The sequence below is a fragment of the Pogonomyrmex barbatus genome, unplaced genomic scaffold (genome assembly GCF_055798465.1).
Source record: "Pogonomyrmex barbatus isolate J1 unplaced genomic scaffold, ASM5579846v1 scaffold3, whole genome shotgun sequence".
NCBI lineage: Eukaryota > Metazoa > Arthropoda > Insecta > Hymenoptera > Formicidae > Pogonomyrmex > Pogonomyrmex barbatus.
Window position 1 is genome coordinate 12,446,878 of NW_028297127.1, and position 15,266 is coordinate 12,462,143.

At 39.1% G+C, this 15,266-nt stretch overlaps 1 protein-coding gene across 7 annotated transcripts in view; it reads right to left on the reverse strand.

The window, feature by feature from the left end:
- LOC105422499 (kin of IRRE-like protein 3) overlaps positions 1–15,266 on the reverse strand; it is a 151,970-nt gene that overhangs the window by 44,580 nt on the left and 92,124 nt on the right. The window lies entirely within an intron of this gene.

Consider the following 15,266-nt stretch of genomic DNA (forward strand, 5'->3'; position numbering starts at 1 on the left):
GGGTGCCACATATGACTACATCAACAGCAACAAAGTTCTCCTATGCAAGATATTAACTAGGACAAGTTGTAATATTCATTATAATTAGAAATAAAGGAAACATAAGACAAAGAAGATGTGAACATATTGATTCTAAAATAATTTACATCACCTCCCACATGAATACGCTCTCACAACAATTCTTCGTCAAAACTTCATCATAATATGTTACTGAAGAGTGGAGATTGACGTTGTGTTGAAAACACAAATCCTCATTAAAAAAGAAATATGCCAATTGTAACAGTGTATATATATCTCTCTAGGGTATAAAAGAGAAATAATAACACAGGATTACATTAAAAAAAAAAAAAAAAAAAAAAAAGACGAAAGATTATTGTACCGAGAGGAATCTTCGAAAAATCCACGATCGTGGATTTAGATTAGCTCGGTCATTCTCATACGCTTTGCCATTCAAACGTCCTTCAGAGCGGTCTGCATTCAAATCGCGCTTCCCTTTTCTTGCGAGGCGCCGCGAATCGCATTAAGAACTCCCGGGGATGCACAAGGGACGCGTGTAAAACGCATCCACAACAGCTCGTTAATCTTTCCGCATCTTTCACGGGCTCCTCTTTCCAATGCGACGCTCCAATGCAACGCTTTTCTCTCCCTTTTTGCAGCCGCGTCGCTTTTCCTTTTTCTCACGCGAGCAAAGTGGCAAAAAGAAGAGGAGGAGAGAAAGAGAGTCCTTTCAGAGCGCAAAGGTCGCATGCGCGATTCCCCCGATGCCGAAGGATATACACACCCCGAGCACTTTGCGCGCCGTCAAGACGTTTAACGTACCTACTCGTAGGAGTCTCTCTTATGCAACTTTTATCCTGAAAAAGCGCGCCGCGAGAGAGAGAACAAAATCAAAAAATGCGAGAACGAGATTAAGCTACATCCCTAGCATTTCTGAAACATCCAAAGTAATAAAAAGTCAATCTTGAAGACCAGGTTAATCTTTTCGAACGTAAATGGTCCTTGTTTTGGTTCTTCCCTATGCACGCTACTTTTCACTTCTAAAACTAACAAACTAAAAGTATAAATACTTTTTCGATACTTTTTCGATATATATGATCATAATAAAAGTAATTAAAATTATCAATAAATTAACAAATATCGATAACAATATTCGATATTTTAATAAAAAAAATTGTATTTATCGCAATAACATAATAAAGAAATCCATAGAAAGATTATAATGCAATTTCGATATGTTTTCGAAATAAACAATTAAGATTTTCTGAAGGTTGGTATAATTGAGTTATACATAATTTTCTCTTTTCGTAAATATTGATCCTGCAAGTACGCTTTCAAGACTTTTCCATCCGGTTAAATAATTTCATCTACCGCTGCGTAATGAATCATCACGGTTTTCGACCTTTTTTCCAGCAAGGAACTTGAGAATTCTTGGACGTTCCCTAAGAGAATAATTCGGAGTAAGTCTTACAAAATATTCAACGGCAGTATAAATAAACTGGCGGAAAGCTGCGGTTAGCCGAGGCGCTACACCGAAGGAGTAACATTAATTAGCGGTACCGAGGGCGTTTCGGTTTTCTAAAAAGAAAAAAACCCATACACATCGGATAATAATATTGTTAAAAATTCATCATTACGACTTAACTGATTTTTGGACGGTATTAATATTTGCTTCACATTTTAACATTCTATTAATGATATGGAATTGCGCTACAAGTTTCATAATTTGCGGAATATATTATCTGAATATTTAGTTATATTACATGCATTTGTATGTGCATACATTTCGATCCAAAAAGCTCGAGGATTAATAGATGAAATAATTATTCATACATATTACGAAGCGATATATTCCCGGCACAAATGTATGATTTGTAGAGATCCTTTGTATCCTTGCTCACTATTTTTTTTTTTTTTATGTTTTATGTTTTACCGTCTTGATCGAGAAAAATCGTGCAATTTGCCATTTTAATAAGAAAACGTACGTTGGCCCGTAATTTCTGCGTGTTTGTCAGTCGAAGGACTAATTGCATGTTGTTAGCAATGTCGAAAAGGCTCGTCTCTTTATTCCGTCCGGCGCACGAGGACCGGTTGTAATTGCTTTGTAATCCGTGAGCACACAATCGAAACCGAATCGAGTCGAGGGCTGTTTGGCGTGAAATTGCTCGTATTGGCGGCATTAGATGGACCACTCGTGGCAGAGAGTCGCTATTTCTACGGCTGATCGTTATGCGAACGCAAAGGCGAGATAGAAACCGATGCCGGGCGTTTATACGTGGCGGACAGAAATTAACAGGATTAAGCGGCTTTTCCTTAATATCGTCCCGTAGATCCTCATTACAATCGAAACACGTGATAATTGCTGGATTTTAACGGATAGCCAAACTACGGCAATCGCACGTGAAATATACATTTTTATTATTAGTTAACAATTTTCGTATGATTTAACGAAATTCGTTATTTTTTTGCACAATGGACTTTTTCAATATACTAATTATCATTGTTGAATATCCGTTATTTAATTCAGCTCGAAATACAAAAAATTTCACCTTACGTAATACTTGGCTGTTCGCATGGCTTGTATTTTGCACGTGACTAAACGAGTTCGTTACAAGAATTAATTTTGTAACATAAACGAAGGAAACATTTGTGTAATAATAACAGACTCCGTCGACATTCTGATTCTAGCTAGATTTAATAATTTTCACTATCATATCGAAATTTAATACGAACTAGTTTCCTGTCTATGGTACATTGATCATTCGTTTAACAACGTTATTAATACTTGCTCGCATGAGAATAGTTTCGCTGCTTTTGCGGATGTAATCATTCAGTTTTCCGGATGCAATAAAATTTATCGCATTTATATCTGTAAAGAGGACATTAAAGTTTTCTGTTCTTGAAGTCTTTTCACGAGATACATTAGTACGCCGGCAGTTGCGCAAGCGTATTATTAATGCACTTTAATGCTAATGTGTCTTTATGCTGTAGTCGGTATGAACAGCATTTGTATTCTAAAAAAGAACTAAACGTTTTATTCCATGAAAAAAAAACTGTCTTTCATCATTAATATCCAATTCGCTGCAATCGCGATTTAGAGTATTCATTCATAATACGATTTAATGAATGCAGAAAGAACGTTACGACGTTTGCGAATGTTTCTCCTTACGAGAGAAATAGCAGAAAAAAGTGCATTCACCTGCTCATTTAATCAAACTGCATTTTCATGTTTTCCGCTTCGGGAGTGAATATGCACGAAACGTTAAGTGCGAAGAATTTACTTGTTTGGGACAAGAATTTACGTTGCGGTTCCATTGGCACGAGTAAACGCTGCGAATGAAATTTGAATGACAATAATAAATCTGTCAGGGAAAGCATTTTCCCATTTCGATCGTAATCAATGGAAGAGAAAAACAATTGAGCGAAGTAAATGTGCGGAGTGGAAGGCAACGCTTATTTGAATTTCAGTGAAAAAACAGAGGAAACATTCGGATGTTGCTGTTAATTGCAACGGATTGAATGCGTAATATTACGTAAAAACAGTAGTATGAATTGCGAAGCGAACATTCAATTTTGACAATGAAAATTATCTATCTTCGTTATATGATAATAATAATCGACTGAAAAAGCAATTTCTTTCATTGTCTTTCTATCATCGAAGAAACTAAAAAATGAAAATAACTAGTTATAAGAACGCGAGAGAGAGAGAGAGAGAGAGAGAGAGAGAGAGAGAGAGAGAGCTGCATGAAAAACAATTTATTTTGATCAAGATTGTCGACATATATAATTATGACAATATAATTATGAAGCTAAAACGCAATCTATTGATATTTACGCGTTCATCTTAATTACCTCCACGCGAAAATATTTTCGCCGTGGTTGTCACTTCGCATGATCGTAGATCACGAAGAAGCGTCGTCGGAAATTAATTAATCGGAAGAACGGTACACCCCAGAGATTTCATCATGAATATCAGATGAGAGTGCACCCTCTTCGATCTCCCGCGGGCTGTTTCGATATTTTCGGGATTGCACGTGCGCGTCTCCGCGCGCCTGCAGAATGGAAAGCTCTCGCGCGCGCGCGCGCGCGATCGCACCGCGAAACTGCAACGTCATTCTTTTCCGCGGCTCTCTCGAGAAATTCCATTTTAATATACAGCCCGAATTCTGCGCACCGGCACGCACAGCGAGCACGCGTCATTTAATTTTACGAACGCAACCGCCCGGCCGGCTGCGCTCGGCTGTGGGAAAAGCCGCCGACCGCACGATTCCGCAAGATTTAATTACACGGCTTGTGAGGGATTCCGTGTAATTAAGTAACGAGCGATTTTAAGTGATTACGCGCGATGCGCGGTGCCGTCCCGAGCGATCGATCGCCTCATAATCGCGCCTGTCGGCCGAAAATCGCTTTTAATTGATTGCACGCCGGCGATGCGTTCGCGAATCTCGAGCCAAGGAATTTCGAAAATTTGTCTCTTACTCGCGCGCCTGATGACAATACCGTATTGTATACCTCGCAGATTTACCCTCACGCATATACCTCCAAGTTATTTAATCCGCAAAATTTCAATGCATACAAAATCTTTACAAGCACATTACTTCTCTTATTACATTCCACGTTAGAAAAATGTCGTCCCGGAAAAATATTCTCCGCGAAGATTTTCTGGGATTTATGAAAACTTTCAAACAAGATATCAGTAACTCCGATCTCTCTGCAAACGGAGTGGAGTGAACTGTACGAGCTGATTTAAGTTACTGTACATAATGCATCAGTATCCTTTCGTCGGAAATTCTAAAATTCTTATTCACCTATTAATATTACGATCCCTACTTTAAAAAAATTTTAATTTCTGCCCTGAAATTCATAGTACAAATTTACAAATATTTCAGTTGTCAGAGATATGTCAAAAATATGTTATTCTTTCCTTTTACGCGGTGTGTTTTTTTCAAGAAAGATACGGGAAGACTCGATCTGCAGTGCAAGTACAATGACGGCCATCCTGGACGGCGGAGCGCGCGATAATTCACTCTCGGTCGTGCGGCAGCCTCTGGAAATGGAGTCACCACCCCCGACACAGAGCGAGTAGGGGCTGCCCGGCTTAAACGGGTTTGTATCCTCGATGAAGGGCAAATTAAGTTAGCGCGAAAACAACCTATACACCTCTCAGAGCCGGGCTCTCTCTCTCTCTCTCTCTCGCTACGACGCCTGTTTAACCTGCATAAATATGTATACGTGTTTTACGTCGCCGAGAGGGTGACAAAATGTCTACAAGAGCGGCAGAATCGAGCGAGAGGCGCCATGGTTGACCGGCAGAATATTCCCACCACCTCGCACGGCATTTTTTTTCCCCGACGTCCAGCGCGATCCCCCTTTTCCACCTCGGTCTCGCCTCTCTCGTTCAACCCTTTCGCCGTCATCATCCACCCCTAACTCAGATGCGCAGAGTGCGTCCAGGATTTAACGTAGATTAATCTGTTTGTTGATCCGGACAACTCCGGCTCCTTCTTTCTCTCTCGTGCACGTCCTCATTTCCAGCAATTTACCCGGTTCCGTAAGTGATGGCTGGCGTTTCAGCCATCATACCCCGCTTGGTAGACGAAGTACATTGCGCCTCTTCATCTATTTTCTCGTCATTTTCCCCGATTCTTTTTTTCTTCCCTGCAACGATGAAGGATGACAGGTATGAGCAGAATAAACGAAATTTCGCCTGTATCGATGGCATAACACAGCCTTGTAATGAAAAGTGAAAGAAGAATGTCAACTAGTACTGGATTTATTACTTTTTTACTTCGCATTTTTCGATCAAACGGCGATGACTCGGCGATGAGGAACAGGAAGAACAAGAATATCTTTAAAGGAAGAAACTCGCAGGATTGATCACCGTGTCGGTGACGGCGCGACGAGGACCACGGACCACGCAATTAACATCAAAAGTTCGTCTATCGTCACCAGCCAACGATGCGGAACAGTCCGCCGGATTTGTCAGAATTTCTGAAAGATCGGTGAATCAACCCCCTGGTGAACGAAAGTGATGGTCTTCGATCATTTATCGCACAACGTTGATCGCGTATAATTTATTAAACGCCTTGTGATGTCTCAATTTAATATTTTTTGACAAGTTAACAAGGTGAAGATATAAAATGATATTTGGATAAATAAAGTTCAACGAATGAATGTTAACTGGATATTGTTAATATTATAAATAAGAATTTGTAAAAATTTTGTTTACTTCATGACAATAGATTATGGATAATTTGTATAATCATGTAATATAAAAGTAGATCTTTATTTGTTATTAATTGCATTTCTTTATAAATCAGATATATCGATAAATCGGATAGATATAACTAATGTAAATAAAAAAATTTCTTGCTATAGAAAGAATTTAAAAGATATGTTGTTTCATTAAATCTATTAGATTGACAAGATGTTTATCATTTTTTTCTATCAAATTTTCTTCAAATAGTACTCGAAATTGAACATTTAAAATGATAGAAATTATTTTTGAAAAAAGCAATGACACTATTTTAATAAAATTATTTTTCAAAGTTATGTACATCTGTTTTCAATTTTATTTATAAATGCGACAGGTATGGTAAATCTTTTTGCGCCAATTTAATACTGCGATCTGGCGACGTGAGGTTTCCTGTGTTTTACTTAGCAGTCAAAAATCACCAACTGTAAAAACACGGCCATCGGATTTCGTTTTAGTCCGACTCGAAGTATCAGGAGATTTATTGTTACGCCATTGCGGCCAACAGAGAGTGGCTGAAACGTGTTGAAGGGCCAAATACGTAAAGAGGATCAGCGGCTATACCCAGGAGATCTCGGAGCCGCGCGACCTCTGATCTGAACTTGTGACACATTTGTACGTGACGCGAACCGACAATAGTGGTGGCTGGTGGCTCAGTTAGCGTGTGTCGTGCCTTCGCTACTCCAAATCAGAACTGATGCGCGAGAACTCTGTCGGAAACGTTGCGCATGTTCCGCAGTCTCGAGTCAACTCCTCGAGATAGGACCTCATTTCCACTTCGATCACCTTTCATGTATAAATAATACAGGCATTGTCCCCCAAAGCGTTTATGCGCCGAACGAACGAAGGCAATGTGACGCGTCTCGCGCGAAAGCCGCGAGATAAGCGAGAAAAAGAAAAAAATCTAAAAAAAAAAAAATCTAACCGATCTGATTTTACTTGGATGAAATTATAAGGCATCGACGAACGAGGACAATCCGTTTAAAACGAGCGCTGATTTATTCACAATTCACTCGTGCTCGCCATTTTTTCAAGATACCTCATCGTCACGTATATCTCCTGCCTTAACTTACAAAACTTCACTTCAACTCCGCTCTATCTCCTACTCTTTCTCTCCATTATTCTCATTATGTCTTCAAGAACTTTTTGTCAGCAATACCGTGAAACTTATCGGATGCGCCGTTTAATACCCTTAAGCAACTTCACAGTACGGAATAAATCCGCATCTCCTCACAGATCTCCCTCCCCCCCTCTCTCTCTCTCTTTCTCCCCCTTCCCCTCCCCCTCTCTCTTTCTCTTTCTCCCTCTTCTCAACTTTTTCTCAGACGTCTATTCTATTTGTATCTTCAAGTTCAGAAGTCGGATCAGTGACAGGGATATGTGTCTTACGTTATCTCCTATTTTGAGCCATTTTATTACGAGAATGTTAAAGACTTTTCTTATCTGCGTCTAATTAATGGAACTTCCTCCTTGTTTGTGGAAGAAATTAAACGCCGCACAAGTACTCTAATTGATTTCATGCATTTATGATTACTTACTTTTGCGAATAACTCTTTTACTCTTTCAACTTCTTAAGTTTCCTATTATTTATATTTTATTTTTATATTTTTATATTTATACCTATCCGCGCCTCTTGTATCATTAATAGCCGCCCGATCGATTTTTCCATTTCGATATCCATATATAATTTATGTAACCTCTCGAGTATATTTCTTTGTAAAATTTTTATTGTTTCCTTTCTCGGTCTCGGGCTTCGAAGGGGCCGCCCGTCCCGAAGATATAATGAATATTCTATTGTACTCCGTTCTATTCTATTCGCTCTCCCATTACCGCACGCCGATCGTATTCGCGATTTTATACCGCGCGGCTAATTTCCGATGTGATAACTCCTGAGTATCGGATGATATCCGTATCTAGATACGCTACTGAATTATCGCTCGGAATATTGGCATCAATACGAGGAACAAGCGTCCATGCGAGTTTGCCGGCCGCGTATTCGCAAAGCAGACAGAATATCGGCTGCGTAATTTCAATCTCCGCAATTTGCAGTTGCGCCCATATAAGTGTGCACGTATATATATATATATATATATCCATACGCGCGCGCGCGCGCGTGTGTGTGTGTGTGTGTGTGTATGTGTGTGTGTGCGTATGCGTGGGTGGGTGGCACAAACGAACCGGGCGGTGTGCGGTTTCATTCCGCGTTTGCGTGGTCGGCGCGGAAAGAATTCGGTCGCGCAGTTTCGACCTCCCCCTCCCCCTCCCTCTTCCCACGGGATGCGGTCGACCAGTCGGCCAGAGTTGCATGCATGCATACACATACATATGTACATATACGTATATACGTATGCACACACAAGCGCGGCGGCACAGTGCACTCCGCAACGTATGAAGTTTGCCGCTGCAATTTCCGCCCGGCGTCCGACCTGGCGTCGGCCGGCAAAGAAACGTCCGCCCTCCGTCGGGAAGAGGCGTCGGACGGTGGTGCGACCGCAACGAATTAGTCGTAACGAATGCTCCGCGACAAAATAGTCGACCGCAAATCCTGCCGGCGAAACGGGGCCAGTTTTTGCGTGCGTAGAATCCCGCCCCTTTGTTTAAGCAATTACAACTTTATTTAAAGCGCCCCTCCGCGCCGTGACCGCTCTCTCGTTCTTTATTGCTAAGTTTCTCTGACAATAACGTCGTCCCGTCGCATTGCTGGTGTTATTATCTGAGCTCTTCCATTAGCAACTGAGAGGAATCTTGAGTTTTTTTTCGCATTTCTTTCCATCTAGGAATTTTCTAACCACTCTCGAAACAAAATTTCAACAACATCCATAAAACTCAGTGGGAGGGAGGGGAGGGGGGACATACTTTCTTAGACGAAAACTTACTTGAAAGTCTTTCAAAATATTTTCTGATGAATTGTTATTAGAAATAATCGTCTTATTTTCTTTCGTTTAAAATCTACGGGTAATCACGTAAAATGCATTTTGAAAGTAATTCCGTGATTATTGAGATTTACGACGACGAGAACGGTCGTACAAAACTGGGTATAAAACCGAACTGTCGATATGTTCGAATTGTAATGCGGAATATTGTTAACACCTTAACAAGTTCGCCGCATATGCAATTCGACCATGTTGGAGCCGAGAATCGATACGAATCTCGGAGGGCATTTTTTACTTGCAGCCAGTGGACTGCAACTGGAGCACATTCGCAGGTGCGAGATCGGTCGGGTATGCAGGATGGTGCACCATGGTGCACGTCCCAGAAGACCACCACCAGGTTTAATAATGACATAATGCGGTCACGTGCGGAGGATGTCTATAGAGAGGCGAACGCTATAATTAATATTAAGTATCAAAGTCCGAGCGAGTATCGCTCGGCGTTGCCTTCCTCTTTTCACGTCTATAGAGCCATACACACGTGAATATATGGGCGCTCCAAGCGTGGACAAATAAGACTGTAATGGCCTTTAACGAGATACGATCGGAACGCTCGAGAGCAGGGATGTTTCAGAGTGCGGAATGCACCTGACGTGTGCGTCGAGGGCGTATCTGTGTGCGTATGGCGGTCATCTGTACTGCCGATTCGCGTATATAAGCCCAGTATATATATACACATGCCGCATGTTTAACGGTCTGCTCACGTGCTCACGGATATTAATTCGATTAAATCACGGCGATAAGCCCGACGCGACGATATGCCGATGCGTACTACTTTTATCGATTAATTGATAATGGTTCATATAATGTACGAATGCGCTGACGTAATTCAAAGCAGGCAAAGACGATTGTCAGAAATCTAGAATTAATCGGCCTCGCCTCGTATCGAAACGTTCATTTATACATCGCTCCTGTCATCATTCATAAACATGATAATTAATATTGGTATTGAGAATTATATTGGATCGTTGAATATAAAATGTCGTATTTTGGAAGTGTCAGAGTTTTGTTTTTGTAGATTAAAATAAATTTTCTCGAAACATGTGATATATAAAATTGACTAAAATAATCGAATATTGCATGTACATTTATATTTATATTTATATTTATTGTGTTAAAATGATTCTATTTCAATTTTTATAAAATGTTTGCAATTTTTCAAGTAAGTTGTAAAATATGTAAAAATTCAACTTTTTCAACTAAAATACTTGTAATATCATTACATTATTTTGTGGAATTATACATGATAATATGAGAGAGTAAATTATACATGATAATATGAGAGATTGCATAAGCTATTACGGCAAAACGAATCAAACATAATAATGAAGATGAATCTTAAGCCTCGGCATAATCATTATCTTAATACCACTTGCACTTGAGGAAAAAGCTTTCTCTGTCGTGCGCTTGCATATCTGCACAGACAGACATTCGCATTATTGAGCGCACTTTGACGCGAGGGAAGAAAGCCCATCCGTGTCGACGGGTGCTTTTAAAAAACCATTAAACAGGCGAGGCCTCGCACCAATCTCGTTGCGCCGAGATTTTCCCCTGTGATTTCACATGATTAAATCAACTAGAGCTAAGAAGATCGCGGAGAAACGTTCATATTAACGTAAAAATTGGATTTGAGAATGCGATTAACGATATTGAAAATGATTCGAGTAATACGAAAGTCTAAAAGAAGAATATCCGAATTGCCAGCTATATAATTATAAGACACAATGGCACATTAAAATATCGTCCTGATTTCAAACCTCATACAAAAACACATTTTCGCTGGTGGTATTAAACGATCGGGTGCCAGGCGCGCGCGATGCTTGGGCGATGCTCGGAAAAAAGAAGAAAATTCCGGAATGGACCCGCGGATTTATTTATTCAAGCCGCGTTGCTCGGTCGTGCCGCTCGTACTCTCGGTTCGTCGCCGGGGTGTGAAATAAAAAATATATGACATTAACGCAGCGCGCGCGCCCCGTCCCTGTCAGCTTTTAGCGTTATAACCAGCGCGTTCCGCCCGGTCCTTCCGCCGGTCGTCCTCTTTGTCGTTCTCCCGTGTTACTTTGTCGTTATCCCATGCGCCATCGTCAGGAATCGCGCGAATGTGCAACATTTGCTAAAATCGCATGCGCGAGCAGCGACATTACACGTATATACAACGGGGCTTTTGCAACGGTGAATCACGCGGTCGTAGCCGGTGGTAGCTGTGCACGACGAACACGTGTGCGTGTTGCACGTGCGGCTGCTGGTGGTTCACGGGGGAAAATCTTACGATGTGCCCCCGCTTTATTTTCGAGGCAAAACGTACACTCGCGGATTTACCGCGTGAACGCGAATGCGCTTCCTCTCTCTTTGCGCATACGACGCGCGGTTCTTTGTTCACTCTCGCATTATTCGCCGTGAAAAATGGACCAGTGTGCGAAGGAAATCAAAGAGAGTACAGTGTGTTACGTAACTACTTATCGACACGTTTGTATGTTTCAAAATAAATATATTCTATTCTATTAGTCTCCTGCAGCCTGTGATGTTTCTCCGTGCGACTGTTTATAAAAATAATTTGTAATTGTAACAACTTTGTAATACGTCACGTCACGTCTATGAATCTATAAATTGTACATAGTTATAAATCAAATTTAAGCTGGAATCAATATGACATTTGTTATTACAGAGATTCATTCGATACAAGTTAAATTTGCAGAGAGATATATATACAAGAAATAAATGTGACGGCAAAAAGAAATAAAACTATTTGAGAAAATGTGATTAAATGAAGATTTTGTCTTCTTTCCCTAGTTTTCAAATTCTGTTTGTGAAACGGCTGTTGAATTACCGAGGCTGTCGAACAAGCTCGCGATAAACTAATCTCGCCCTTACGTCCGGCGTGTCGGATGCGTTTGTCGTTGCGATGAGTGTGCGGGAGTTGAGTGCAGGAAGTACTCGTCGTCCGAGGCAGCAGCGACAGTGGCTTTTGCCTCCCCTTTTCTACTTTATTTGCTTTGCAGCCACGGTTTGCAGCAGCAACGGCGGAAGCGGCGGCGGCGGCGGCGGAGGCGGAGTCGGTGCAGGCGGGAATGCAGGGTGACATTTTTCACAGAGCCGTGTGCCTTCAACTGTTATTTCAACGAAAATTCGCCAACGGCTCGCCGTTGTCCCCGTTACTGCGGCGCTTTTGCACCGGCTTCCACATATTGTGCGACAATTTTTTTCTCCCGGACACACATCAGGCTACGCGCAGGCTACCGCCACCGAGATGGCAACGTATGCCGGTATGTGCGTCACTTTTATGTCCCGACCCCCGACTAACGGCAGATAAGGTTGTCCGACCGGTTGGTCTCTCGCGATCGATGAACGACGAGCGGGGAAAAAAAAAAAAAAAAAAAAAAAAAAAGTGGAATACAGTCGCCGGCGCCTGAAGGACCATCGCCACGAGATTCCGCCGAGAAGCTGACTATCGACGAAGTGAATTTTTGTTTCCCTGCTCTTTTTAGCGATTACGCCGAGTGGAGTGGAGTGGAACTCTGCACACCGGAATGCAGTTACTCGCGAAAATCGGGTTTATCGGACCTTGCTTGCGCGCCTTGTGCTCCCGCGAGACCTGCATTACAAGAAACGAAAAGTAACGCGAAGGGGAGAAGTTAAAGTGTTTAAACTTCACCGAAATACACTACAGATTTCGATAAAGTACACCCAATACGTTTGTATTGTCCTCTGACAAATAGAAGCGGAAATGTGGAAGTCGACGAAATTTAGATCAATTTACAATTTCAAACGATATGTATGTGGCAAATCAAACTAAAATTTTATAAAAAGTAAGACACTTACCTTAAAAGTAAAAGATGATTTATCTCAAAAGAATTTTATTGAAAAAATAAAATAAAAAAAATGAGATGGTTATTTAAAAGTCGGTTAAAATAAAATTTCTGCAGATTAAAAATCGATGCTTACGAAACTAATTTTTTTGAAAATTAATTTCGGGATTTTAATATTTGACATTATTAAAAAATTCTATAAGAAGCACGAGGAAATGCTGTATCTGGCAGAGACGGGCTTAAACGTCACAACACACATGGAAGTACTATAACGTTCATATCTTTAAACTAACAATGAAGTTTGCTCGTGGGCTGTGAACGTACAGGAAAATCAAATGTTAAATTATTTCAAAACGGCCGGACCGAATTCGTGCGTTTAACTTCTCGCATTTAACTTTTCATGACTCACGACTGACACGACCTAATTAACTGAAAAACCCAGCCTCGGGTTAAAAGGATTCACGTGTCTTAAAGTTCTACGAACGGACATGCTTGACTGCCCTTCTGGGAAGGCATCAAAAAGTTCCTGATAGTAAAATAATAATCCCATATTCATAATTAACATTATTTCTATTGGTAACGATCACGCAGTGTCGCTAATTTCTGTATATATTTATTATATATATATATATATATATATATATATATATTTATTATATACACTTATTTATCAGAACTCTTCTCTAACATTTATTTTGTTATTCAAAATTGCATTATAATATGCGTAATTATTTAAGCATAAAAATTAGATCTCACGAAGTATTCTGCAAAAATAAAGTGCATCCAGGAAAAAATTGTACGTCGTTCTAAATTTATTCTTTTTATACTATTAAAAAAAAAACGAATATCTCAGTGAAAACGAAACGAGCGCGAGAGAGACGCCTTTTCTTAATTTGTACTGGCATATCGGATGGAAAATATTTTTTTCCCTATAGTAAGCTTGCAAGAAGCGGGAGTAGAACCCGTTACGAGAACCATCTTCTTAAAGAGATTAGAGTAAAATTAAATCTTTCATCGCGCCGACCTTCCTTTAACGATGATAACCGAAAAGATGAGGATTGCCACGAGTTCTACATTTGCATTTTATAATCTTTGAAAGTGCACCATTGCGCGTGAAATATTTTTCGTATATTCCTTTTTCTCATTGCAAAAATTTCTTGTTAAAAAACAGTAATTAACTGCAAAATATTCTAAAATATAAATATTTTTTATAAACACTTGCAATGAATAACAAACTTTTAAAATTTTCTTTAAACTCTTTTTTAAATAAAGCTCTTTTTTATTTTAATATAATCACGATTTATCAAAATTTTGCGTTTTTTAAAATATATTTTATAAATATCTGCTAACATTAAAAAAAAGTAATTAAAAGAATACATTAGAAAAGGTCCAATTAAATTTTTTAATTAAAATTTGGTGAAAAAGTTATTTTGTTTTCTTGCAATTTATAGTATGACTCGTAACTGTGAAATACAGAATTAATATTAAAATATTCTATATATTTTCATAAATCGTATTCAGTGCACGCTGAAAGCGCTTGATATTCTCATAGAAGCCAACGTGCCAATATTTGTTACATAAATACTATAAGAAGCTGCCTTACAAAAAGTAAGGTTTCATATTGAATGGCAACAATGCAGCAATTCAGAAAGACCGTAGTGGTTTTTCGACAACCGAATTACTATTTTATTCTTCGATATCTTTGGCATCGGTCGCTTTTATTTCGCGATAACCAAGTATTACTTCAATCTCATAGGGATGATGTCGCTTTTGATGACAAACTGAATTTCTCATATGAACAAATACAATCTGTATATATATATATATATATACAATATATATATACAATCTGTATATATTATATATATATATATATATATATATATAAAATATTATATATAAAATAGATTCTTGAATTACAATAATGCCGACTCTTATGAAATTTAAATAAAAAATTTTTTTTCAGCTAACATATTGCAAACTTGAATAAAAATAATTATGATTTACTCGATAATTTAGAATTTATCTATAAATTATTTTTCATATTACGTGTATATTTTCTTTAATTGTAAAATCCTTCAAATAAGTGTTTAAAAATATTCCACTTTTATTAAAACAAACAATAAATTTTTGTGTATAAAATCTGTGTTAAATTATTTCATCACGAAAATATTTGTTCAATTGATGAATCTTAACAGACTTTTCAAGAGAAATTAAAAATAACAATAAAAATATAAAAAATAAACGTTTTAATTAAAATCAAGCTATCTTACAAACGTG